Source organism: Siniperca chuatsi, linkage group LG6 (assembly GCF_020085105.1).
Source record: "Siniperca chuatsi isolate FFG_IHB_CAS linkage group LG6, ASM2008510v1, whole genome shotgun sequence".
In the NCBI taxonomy this organism is placed as follows: Eukaryota; Metazoa; Chordata; class Actinopteri; order Centrarchiformes; family Sinipercidae; genus Siniperca; species Siniperca chuatsi.
Window position 1 is genome coordinate 12,737,799 of NC_058047.1, and position 11,598 is coordinate 12,749,396.

The following is an 11,598-nucleotide window of genomic DNA, read 5'->3' on the forward strand; positions in this document are numbered from 1 at the left end:
AGGAAAGTCCATGCTCATTGGGCTATTACCCCTACTTAGGGTTATGAATTACCGGCAGCCCATCAGCCAAGCAATATCTCAATAGAATAAAATATTAATGCACTTTGAAGCCAATTTTATGCCATTTAAAAACCCATGCAGATAAGTGGACGTGTGAAACACTTCTAAGGCTGACTAATGTGGGAAATATTGAGCTAAGTAATTGCAGCTGTTTCATCAATGAGCTCAGTAAAGTAGATCATTACAGTGAACTGTGATTAACACAGAAATTGTATGGTAGTGTGGAGAGGCATATAGGGAAATGGAATCAAACAAGTGTACTACATAATTTACATAGCACACATTACTGTTGATTAAAAAATGATTAGAAGATACTGATTGAACATGAAGTACTGATGGTGACTTTAAATTTGTCAGTGCTGCCTGAGGAAGAGCAATAAGCAAATGTGTTGCTTTTGCTGCATTTAATAGAGATGATAATAGAGAGTTTTGGTTCACAGCTATAAGGGAAGCAAAACACACTTCCAATGAAGGTTAAAGACAATGAGATGACCTCTGAAACAGTGAAAACAGAATCGAACAACAAATTAAATGATAGTAATTGGAAATCAAAAAAAGATAAGACTACACAAACAAACACTCCATATTTACTATAATGCACTATATTTACCCTCACTGTAGATGAAAAGTAAAAAGATTAAAATATATAACATGAACAGTTAGCCCAACAGTAAATTAACAGTTACTCAGAATGTTGTATTAGCAACACGTTAGCCTCAGGCAGCTAGCATAATGACTAACTTTGTTGACAGTTACTGATCGTAGGTATACTTAAGTAACAAATCAACAATCAAAAAACAACATTTAGGGAGAAGATAAAACATATCTGTCAATATTTGCTTGGTCACAGATCTGACAAAAATGTTTATGTAACCATAGGTGTTTTCGGACCAGAGGAACTTTTTCATAGTTCTAAGAACAGTTGGAGGACACTCCCCCCTTTTTATTATGTCCACAATGCAAAAACTGGGAACGATCGTAGTTCTTAGAACGCCATTTTGAAGGACTTTTTTAGCTCTTACTTCAGAGTAGGTACTCTGCCAGCACAAGAGGAACCTTGAGTGACGTAAGTGTACGGTGATTGGTCGAACACGAGCCAATGCAGCACTGGCAACTGCCATTTTTTAAAAACCCGCGTAAAACGTCAGGACACACAACTGAAACCAACTGCTAGTGGCAGAATAGTAATAGTATCACTGTTTTATAAAGTCACTACATATATGACTATAGATTGTACAGTAGATGTGTAATAATGAAGACCTTTTCTTCAGTAGCCACCATTTGAAAATCCTTTTACTGTAAAAGAGTGGTTTATTACACTAAATGTAACCAAATTATTGTCTATGGCAATGGCTGCACATGTCGATTCAGTGGCTGGTAGGTCCTTCAGACTTCCTACATTTTTGTTTTAAATTTTCCGGTTTTATTGCTGAAACATCATTGAATGATGTCTGATTGGATTTGATTTAAATGGCTAAGCTAAAATTGTTCAAATTGACTGGATCAGGAGATTTTGACTATGGCAACGGCTGCGCATGTAAATGCATTATACAACTGCAAGGAACTACCTCTTCAAACACAACCCACAAAAGGTGGAGGTTCATATGCCTCAGTTTTATATGCAGATTTGATAAAGTTTGTGTACACATTTGTAAAACATACAGTTGGGATGAAAGATTATGAAAATGAGCAAGGGAAGAAATGGTCCTTGATTTAAGAATCTGTGTGTGTTTATGAGACAACTAGGGGCCATTTGTTCCCCTCAGGGCCCCTGGAGCAATCAGTCCATCAACGGAGGTGGAGCATGGCTAATTTCCCACCCTCTTCCCTCGCCTCAATCGTTCCTAAGACGGATGCTTTGGGTAATAAGGCTAATCAATACACTTCTTCACAGTCCTCCCCAACAAATCCCAAGACGTTATCAGCCATTTGTCATCAAAAACATCACTTGCTCTTATCAGACATCCCCATCTTGTTTACATGGTGGTGTTGCCCGCCTTACACACACTCTCACACACACTCACACACACAAATAAGCATAAGGGGGAGCACATGCAAACATGCAATAATGCTACTATATACAGCAGGAACACATAGATACACCTTCTTGTACACACACAAACCACATATTAACGCTCACACACATTCGAACACAGACAGTGACCAACTGCTACCTACAGTACATGCTCATACATACATATACAAACACACCATGCTGCAAAATTACATACAAAACTGTACACTTTGCAAGCACGCAAACAGACACCAAACATACACACATACACACACACACACACACACACACACACACACACATACACCTCCCAGGCAGTGATGAATAGACACATGGGTGCTCTGTGACAGGTTACACATGCACAGCGATGTCAGGATCTATACGGAGAAATTAATCAACAATGACAACAGTGTCAGTGGCTCCCCTCTCCCAGCCCACAGCTCAACATGCTGTAATTTGCCCTGTATGATTACCCCAGGGTCCTGGGGGCAACTGGCACCCCCGTCTTAATTAATTAAGCATTGTGCCGGCAGGGAGGTATCTCAGGAGTGCTGTGCAGAGGCACACGCACACTGTCTTTACTTGAAGTCACCTGTATAAGAAAAGTTCTGTTGTTACATCTTTAGACAGTGACTGAACTATGGATGCTGTTGTACTGTATCTTTTTATTAAATAAATCAACTGCCAATAAATTCAACTGTTTATTAATATATATAAAAAAATTGTAGTTAATGAGAATCATAATGAATTTGTGTAGCATGGCAGTTAAGTTCCACGGTGAATAGGCTAATGAAGTCAAAAACTTTGTAAATATATAATTAGTTCACAATCCCAACCAGCATAACCCTCTGCAGGCGAGAGCTAGAGGGAGGTGATGCCATCCACTTTATCAGAGAGTTACCTGAGTTTTGGACAGCTTCCCTCCCTGGCAGGTAGAGGTAAAAAGCGGCTCTCCCTTTGATTTTTTTATTCCCTGAAGGCACGGACGCTGATTGGCTGTGGGGGTGGTCCATTCCCAAGAGGAGAGAGCTGGGAGGAGGTAGCAGGTTGACAGCGTACCATGTGACACCATTGTTTGCCTTCAATAATGATCAGGGGACTCCAAATGATATGGAAGCCTTTGATGGATGACTAATTTATCAGTAGCTGTCTTAGCCTAATGATGGTTAATGATGCCACTGGTGGCTCGGCCAGGGTTAACTGTCGAATGGAAGGTGATGTGTACGGTTTTAAACATTTTGGTCCTTTTAGCTTTTGGGCAGTAAATTGAGTAGAAACATAACAACATGGGACAAAAACTACTTTGCAATACATTCCTTGGAATTTAAAGTACGATGTTCAACGTATTACAGTTGAAGCTGCTGCATGTTGCGTTAGTCTCTTAGTAGCTGTAAAAAAAGGTTTTTTTCTCCTTCTGAATCAAACTGTGCATGAATAAAGTTTTGTTGCATCGAGAAAACATTCAGTGAAAACTTTCCATACAGGATTTATTTAGATTTGAACTAATATTCACCCTAATGAACCCTGGAGCAGTAGTATTTATACACAATATATCTGTTGACACCATAATCATAATACAAAACAACAATACAGCCATAACTATCTTTCATTGTTAGTAATGTGAGCCAGGGAGCACATGTGGTTATAAGAAAAAGAAAACAATGGCTACTTTCAACATAAGGACTTGCTGTCTCTGTGGTGTGGAGACCATACCTTTCATCATAAAGTTGTTCCAAGGCCTCTCTGCCATTGTTCTTTTAGCTATTCCTCTCTGGTTGTGGACCCCACTGGAAAACAGGTGAGGCAAAACAATCACGCAACCTCCCATCACTCTCTCCACATTCAACAATAACACTCTGACTGTATCTTTCAGTAGTAAACACAGTCCTCACATGCAGACCCCGGGTGAACGTTGCTCCGGAAACAAATACATTGTCGGAGACCGAGTGGGGAAATAAAAGACAGAGGCCAAAGCGTATTGGAAATCAGAAAACAGCCCTCTCCTCCCTTTGAAAGAGTCCTGGCGATGAAAATATGTAATATAAATAAAGCTGTGGACGCTTTGAAAGCCAAAGCCTTCCTTCCTGGCCCAGTCCTCTGTGGGGGGAAACGCCCACTACTGAGCCCTTGCTCTTAAATTCCCAAAGACCACTCTGTCATCAGGGTCCCAACTGCTGCTTTCAAACACGCGATGGCCAGACTCACTTCCCCGCCTTGCTCTCACTGTCTGCCCAGCTCTTAGTCACTTTCGCCCCCTCACCCCTTTTATGTCTATCCCCCTCCCTGGACAGGATCTTTCCTCATAGTTGCGTTGGCTTAGATACCCCCAAACAAGCTCCAATTATTTCACCCGTGACATGTTTGTGGCGAGTGAGTGTCACGGCTCTAAACTCCATTTTTGCTTTAAAGTGCTTCTGATATTGGAACCTGACTGGCGGATGCAAGGAAAGACATAATGACAGATGACTCGCTGATTGGCGACAACTATAAAACAGCTCATTAAAGCAAAAACCACACTGTAGGTTTGTTTTGAAACTGACTTCGGCTCCTTAGCATGCTGTTGTATCACTTAACTCACTGAGAGCTTTCATGTTTGCTGCAGGAAACACCCGCTGTCTTGTCAGTGTTTCTTGGGATTCCCAGTTTACAGTAATTTTTATGTACCATGGCTAAATCAATAAAGAAAAGAAAATGTGTCATCACCTGAAACGTAAACTCCAGCAATCAAAGAGATGGACATCCCCATCTCTCTACTGTCAACTATCAATAAAGGCATACAAAATGATTAAAAAGCCACAGAAGCCACCATCAGTTCAGCAATGCACTTACAGACCATTATTAAATGGACTTTCAGTTGAATAATGTTTGTAACATTCAAGGAAAATCTAAAGGAATGCCATTTGCAACAAATCCATTTTGTTTGTGCAATATTGTGTTGTATTGAAAAAACAACAGGGCACCTTTAAGCAGCATCATGGAGAAGATGTTTACTGAGAAAACCCGGTGCACACATTTACACTCATGCACATACACTAGACAGCACAACAGTGGGGGAAGTGGAGGGTTTATGAGTATTTATGTGCAATATTGCCCAAAAAACTCTAGGATCATACATCAAATTCAGCCCAGGACACAAACTGGGCCCTGTGGTGACCCTCAGTGGCAGGGTCCCTAATGACATCCACCAGCTTGGCTCAAACAGGGCAGTGGTTTCCACTGAGGACAGGCCTTTTTGATCTATCTGCTGAGCTGGTGGAGCGCATGGGTCAGGGTGAGAGACCTGCTGGTCAGCCCACCGGTCAGACCTGCGATGAACTCCGGTTAATTGCAACTGACTCCATGTTCTATCTTTTCGGTTTTTTGGTCATTTCAACAAGCAGGTTTTTCTTTTTCTCCCCTTATATTTTGCTGCTTCTAGCTCAGAGGTGGTCTGGAAGCAGAGGTTTTTAACTTCAAACAGGTTCAAGTAATTTATTTTGTCCACATAGTATTTCAGTTAGGAAAACATACTATATGTTGCATGAAAGAGAACATTTTGCATTTTATGTATATGAATTATTTATTTTATTATTTATTATTGCAGTTATTTTGCATAAACAAAATTGTCGTAATTGTGAAATTAGCAAAAATTAACCATCCTGAATTTTTCACTGATAGGCAACTTGAAGAAAGGTCAGTGCAATTAGGTCAGTGCATCTCCGTGAGCAGATAAGGTGCTTACTCAAAGTGCATTTCTTAATAAATGACAAGGTGTTTCTTTAACCACATTATCCAGAAGATACTCACTATAGGGAGGCAGTGAAACTTCTGCTTGAACCAGATGACTTAATCTGTTTTTCACTTTTTGACAATGTAACATTTTCTCCATTATTTCTATTTGGATGTAAAATATTATATTTTACATGATTCACACTTACTGTGCACTAAATAGTAGTTATGATTGCCATAACATTTATTATGTCTGCAATTTTCATTAAACGTCATGATTCACTTGTTTATGAACCTGTATACATTGCTCCTGTTTTTGTATTTTCATATTATTCTGGCTGGTTTTATCAGACAGACCAACAAAAAAGAAAAAGAAAAAAAAAGACAATAACTCGAAAGCCCTTTATAGCTTCCTGCAAGAAGAAACCATTAAAGTGGAGCACATTGTCTGGGGGTCAGGCTGAAAATGTGTTAGGAAGCGCATAGTAATCAAGTGAAAGAAAAAAAAAACGCTTCGTGAGAAACAGACGTAAATAATGGACCAGGAAACAGGACATCAAAGCTTCTGAGTCGGGCCCCCGTTTGTTTTCATACTCACCCAGGTCTCGCAATAAAACACACAAGCGTCGCACTTCAGACGGAGGGGGGTGACGCAAGGAAGTGTTGAAAGCGGTTACGTCCCATCCTGAGGATCCCGTGCCACTATCCCCATGTTAGGGAAAGGCGTCAGGTACAGCACTGTTTACCAGGAAAAGGGACAAGCCGCACGAAAACCTTCACATCTGAGGGGACTCTCAGTGGCCAGGGGCCATCTTGTTAAACACAGACTGTGTGTTTTCCTTATCTCTTAATGCTATGGTAGGTACAAAACACAATGTGTGCTTTAAATGGCACAGAGAGATCAAACTTAAAACACAGGACTGCAGTGTATGTGTCTTTGCGTGCCTTCAAAAGGGCGAGGTTGCGTCATTGGGTTTCTAAGAATTGGCACAGGATGAGTTTACAGCCAAGACAACAAAACACAATACAAAACACACAGTTGTGAGATACGTACGTACTGCATTCCATTTTTTTGTCTCAGTCTTTGTGAAACAAACACATGAACACGTCAGGCTGTTTTATTACAGTCCCCCTCCATCCCCACCCCAAATAGAAATACATGAGATAAATGCCACTCATCTTAATAAATTATTATTTCCAGGATTTATTGTTCATCTGCTGGCAGATATGCACATGTTTCAGGAAAAGTTCTGACTTCCCCTGTCTTTAATATCTTATTGTTAATTTTAGAATTATGATTCTTGACCTTTAGTACTTGCTTTATCTTTCTTTATATTTCTACTATGTTTATTGTTGTGCACCAAAATACCAAAGCAAATTCCCTGTATGTGTAAACCTACTTGGCAATAAAGCTGATTCTGAGCTCTTGGCATTCAACTCTCCTTCTCATTAAAATGGGATTCATCTGTTAGGGAAGTGAGAGGGTGGCTGTGTGTTAAAGTCACAGCACCTGTGTGGGGATGTTTTATGTAACACAGCAATACAGTAACTATGAACATTTTATCATTATACTCTTCTGAGTATAATGAGCGGTTCATCTTTTTGGAGGTCAAATGCTAAATGTGGGCATCCTTGCTGGTTGGTCAGTAGCTAAATCCCCAAGGTTTTGCGTACATGTCTCTGCTCTTTCTGCAGACACTCCCTCTCTCTTCCTCCATCTTCACCTGTCTTTAAATAATTCCTATGTGATTAATAAGACTTTGCTAAAAAATCAGCTCAACAAAATGTTGACAATCTGTGTCAAGTTATCATGTATATAAAATTATATTCAGAGCTTTTCAGCTTTATTGGAGGATAAAAGGAGACAGAGGATATATCTGGGTGAGAAAGAGTGACACATAACTGTGGTCAACAGGTGAAATCAAACTCTCAGCAGTGCAAATGCATAATATTTACTACAGTTAATTAATAAATCTATCAGCACTTTTTCTCCAAGGTTGCAAAACAAAGTGCAAGACATTAAGTAAAATGATAATAGTACTTAACGTAAAGGTTAGGATTAAACAACAAAGCAATAAAAGCTGAGACTAGATAAGATAAAAAGTTACAAAAAGTAAATAAAATAAACAAGTTGCCTGTATAAAGGTGTATTTGTCCATTTTTATAGCACAGATAGGTGGCTCAGTTGGCTCTGCCACTGGCATCATTCCCCTCCTGAATGATCTGACCTTATAGTGAGGTAATATAGCAGTGTCCAGTAAATGTCTTTGCACTGAATTCCACTTCTCTGAGTGTGTATGTAATCTCCAAAATCAATAGCATTTTGGCCCCTACTTGACTCTGACCTCAGTCTTTTAATAGTGTTTTGATATGCAGGCAAATTAATTCACCTTAATGGAGTACAGGGGGTCAATGGACTTTGATCCCATTTGGGCTAAAGGCTGGAAGGATTCCATTTAACTTGCTGAGGTCCTGAATGGTGTGTGTGTGTATGTGTGTGCAAGTGTCAAATTGTGCAAGGCAAACTCACTCCTCTTCCCAGGACCCCTGAATGATCCTCCTGGGTTCAATCCACAGAAACGAATAGTTATATTATGCACAATTTCAAGATAGGACCTGTAACGTAGTTTAATTTTTTTTCCATTACTATGTCATCCTGTTATATAAATGTGTAAATATCCATCTTAAGCAGCTGAATTTGTCTACCTCAACTACTTCTATCACTCCCCACAAATAAGCAATACAGGCTGAACAGGCGAGCAAGCTGGATATCATAGGGAACCTATTGACATCCAAATAAATTCAAGTTTGGGTAAGCTTTTCAGACTGTGCAGTGAATCTGAACCTCGCCTCTCCAGTCCATTCGTATTGATTCCATTCTCTCAGCCTTTTCCAATAAAGCTGGGTTCATGAGTTCATTATTACAAGAATGGAGGTGTAATTGGCTTTCAGGCATATGAGAGGCTATTTGCACTAATCTATCTGGTGGAGAGATGTTAATGGCCACTTTGAATGGCACAGTGTGAGCCAACGTTGCTCTGTGATCCTGTGGTTTTGGAGCTATCAAGTCAGTCAATAAGCACATAAAACAGATGTACACCCGACCAGTCCTGGGATCTGGTCGGGTGTACAGTAGTTTTAAATTTGAGAAATTATGTGATATACTGTACAGAAGCAGCTTTAGCAGGATACATTTCTAAACAAAAATGACTTTACTCTGATATAAGAAACCCATTTTTTATTTTCAGGTTCTGTGCCAGTTGTTTTTTCATGAGGTTTAAAATAATACCGTCAAATTTCCAGATATCTATAAGGTAAAAACTTACATTTCAGCATGGCAGAAAGATGTAAGATAGAAATATTGATTCTTGAGAATAAAACACATTTTGTCTTATCAGCATTCAGTACAAGTTGGAGGTAGAATGTCAGAAGAATGTTAAAAGCAGACTGTAAGCTAGGCATGGCTTGAGTTGGAGAAGAGCCATGTGAATACAAGATTGTATCATCTGCATAAAAATGTACATTATAAGTCTCTGCTGGAGTATTATATTGTTTATGCAAATTGTAAATAATAAGGGAACAAGCACAGAACCTTTGTTATTAAAAGGGAGGCTGATGTGAGACCATCAGTACAGATCGACTGTGTTTTATCAGAAACAAGTTCGGAGCATGATTATCCAAACTAAGACAGCGTAATTTGTTTAGTAAAATGTATTGGTCAACAGTAGCTAAAGAAAGGTCAACAAATAGTGCAATAGTGTATTAACACTGTCAATGTGTTTCGTTCAGCACTTCATGGCTCATGACAATAGAAAGAATAGAAATCATTTTGGGTTTTATTCCAACAGATTAAAAGTAGGGCTGGGCGATATGGCTTATAAATAATATCTCAATATTTTTAGGCTATGCCACGATAGACGATATATATCTCAATAAACACCTTTTCTCTAAAATATGATACCGTAAATTCTCAAATAGCACAAACATATGATGATCTTGTAGAATATGATGCATTACTGTAGATTAAACTACCCAACAGTATATAAAGTAGTTAAAATGAGCTCAGTGTTAAACATCTACAGCAGTAAAATGCAACATACACATTTTTGAAACAGTAATATTAATCATCATTAAAGTGGTCATAATATGCTTTTTGGCTTTTTTCCCTTTCCTTTATTGTGTCATATATCTGTCTCTGGTTTGCTGTATTCGTCAGTGCAAGGGGAAATTTCCTTTGTATTGTCTTCCAAAGGACGATGAATTGAAGAGTGGTTCAAATTTATTTTTAATGCTATTGCTCAGGACTACAACCCCAACCTTTTTTTGTGCTCACTTCATTTTACCGAGAACTGCTTCGTGAACCGGCAACAGTTCAATTTGGCCAATCTGGAGATTCAGAATCACAACCTGTAAGTATGCTTTATTAGTTGTGGATTCTATTTACAATAAACAAGGCAACCTTTTCCAAGTGTTACGTTACGTTACTGAGATGTGAGGGCACCAAACCACTTTAGGTCTCAGCTAATTTGGTAGTGTTAGCTACCGTTATTGTGTTCAAGTGGTTTTGCTAATCAGCTCTAGGCCCACCTTTACCTAAAACTGTGTGGAAATATGCCAATGGTTTTTCGATCATAAGATGTAGAACAGTGTTTCAAGTGTGGAGGTGAATTTATGATTACAAGCTGTTATGTTATGTTATGTTATGTTAAGTCGGCAATCCACTTACTGTATTTTTGGCTAACTTGCTGTTAAGTTGCTAAGTTGATAACACCCCCAGTGTTTTTCTACCGGCTCTGAGTTGTTCTACTTTCATAGGACTGCCGACAATAGTTTGGCTGAATCCCAGCAAAAGATGAATGAAGTACATCTACGGCTGTTTAAGTTTCTTTATTATGTGGAGGTTGTTGTCATAACCAATAGTGTATTTGGTCCCTAGTTACACAACCGGGGCTGTATTTGTCAAGCAAAAGGATATTATGTGCATGTGTGTATATTTGTTTACATGCTACATGTGTTGTCTGCTGATTTCACTGGGGATAACAATGTTAATGTTGCAGAGTCTTTTCATGTGATTTAAAAGTTGTTTTAATTACTTGATATGTCTAGTTGAACCGGCTTTGTTTTGGATCACACTACCTTGCTTGTCAGGACCCGCTCTACTCTGCTTCTGATTGGCTAGTAGTCCTTATCTAGGTACTGCGCATGTGCAACTCCCAACAAAGATCAAATAGAAGTGAGATGCCTCACTCGACTCGGTAGTTAAAATGGAGCGTTAAAGACACAGGTTGAAAAGAAGTACTGCAGCAATGTGCAGTATGATAAAAAAATATGGCATTTTTAGAAAATTAAATCATGTAAACCTATTCTGGTACAATCCCAAAATAAAATTATGAACCTGAAAATGGACATAATATGACCACTGTAACATCATATATAATAGTAAAACACTGACAGGGACCATTTTACTGCGCATTTGCAGTAAAATGTATTTGCAGAACTTTTACTCGTAGTGGAGTTTTCACAGTGGGGTTGGTATTAGTACTTTGTTGTAATGGACCTGAATACTTCTTCCACCTCTGGTTAGCACACCCACAGCCTAACTGCACCGGCCAAGCCTTCCCCTCTAAGGTAGGTGGCCGTGTGGGTAACTAGGCGTGTTGTTGTGAAAGTGAGCCTTTCCCTTACGTTAATTTAGTCAGCCATAAAGTGTGTAGATGAGCTCAGGTTGCAGTATAATAACTACTGAAAGGTTGTGTTTGCTGCCACAGAAAATAAATAAAAAGTCCTTGTTTATGTAACGGTGCTACTCTTCACAG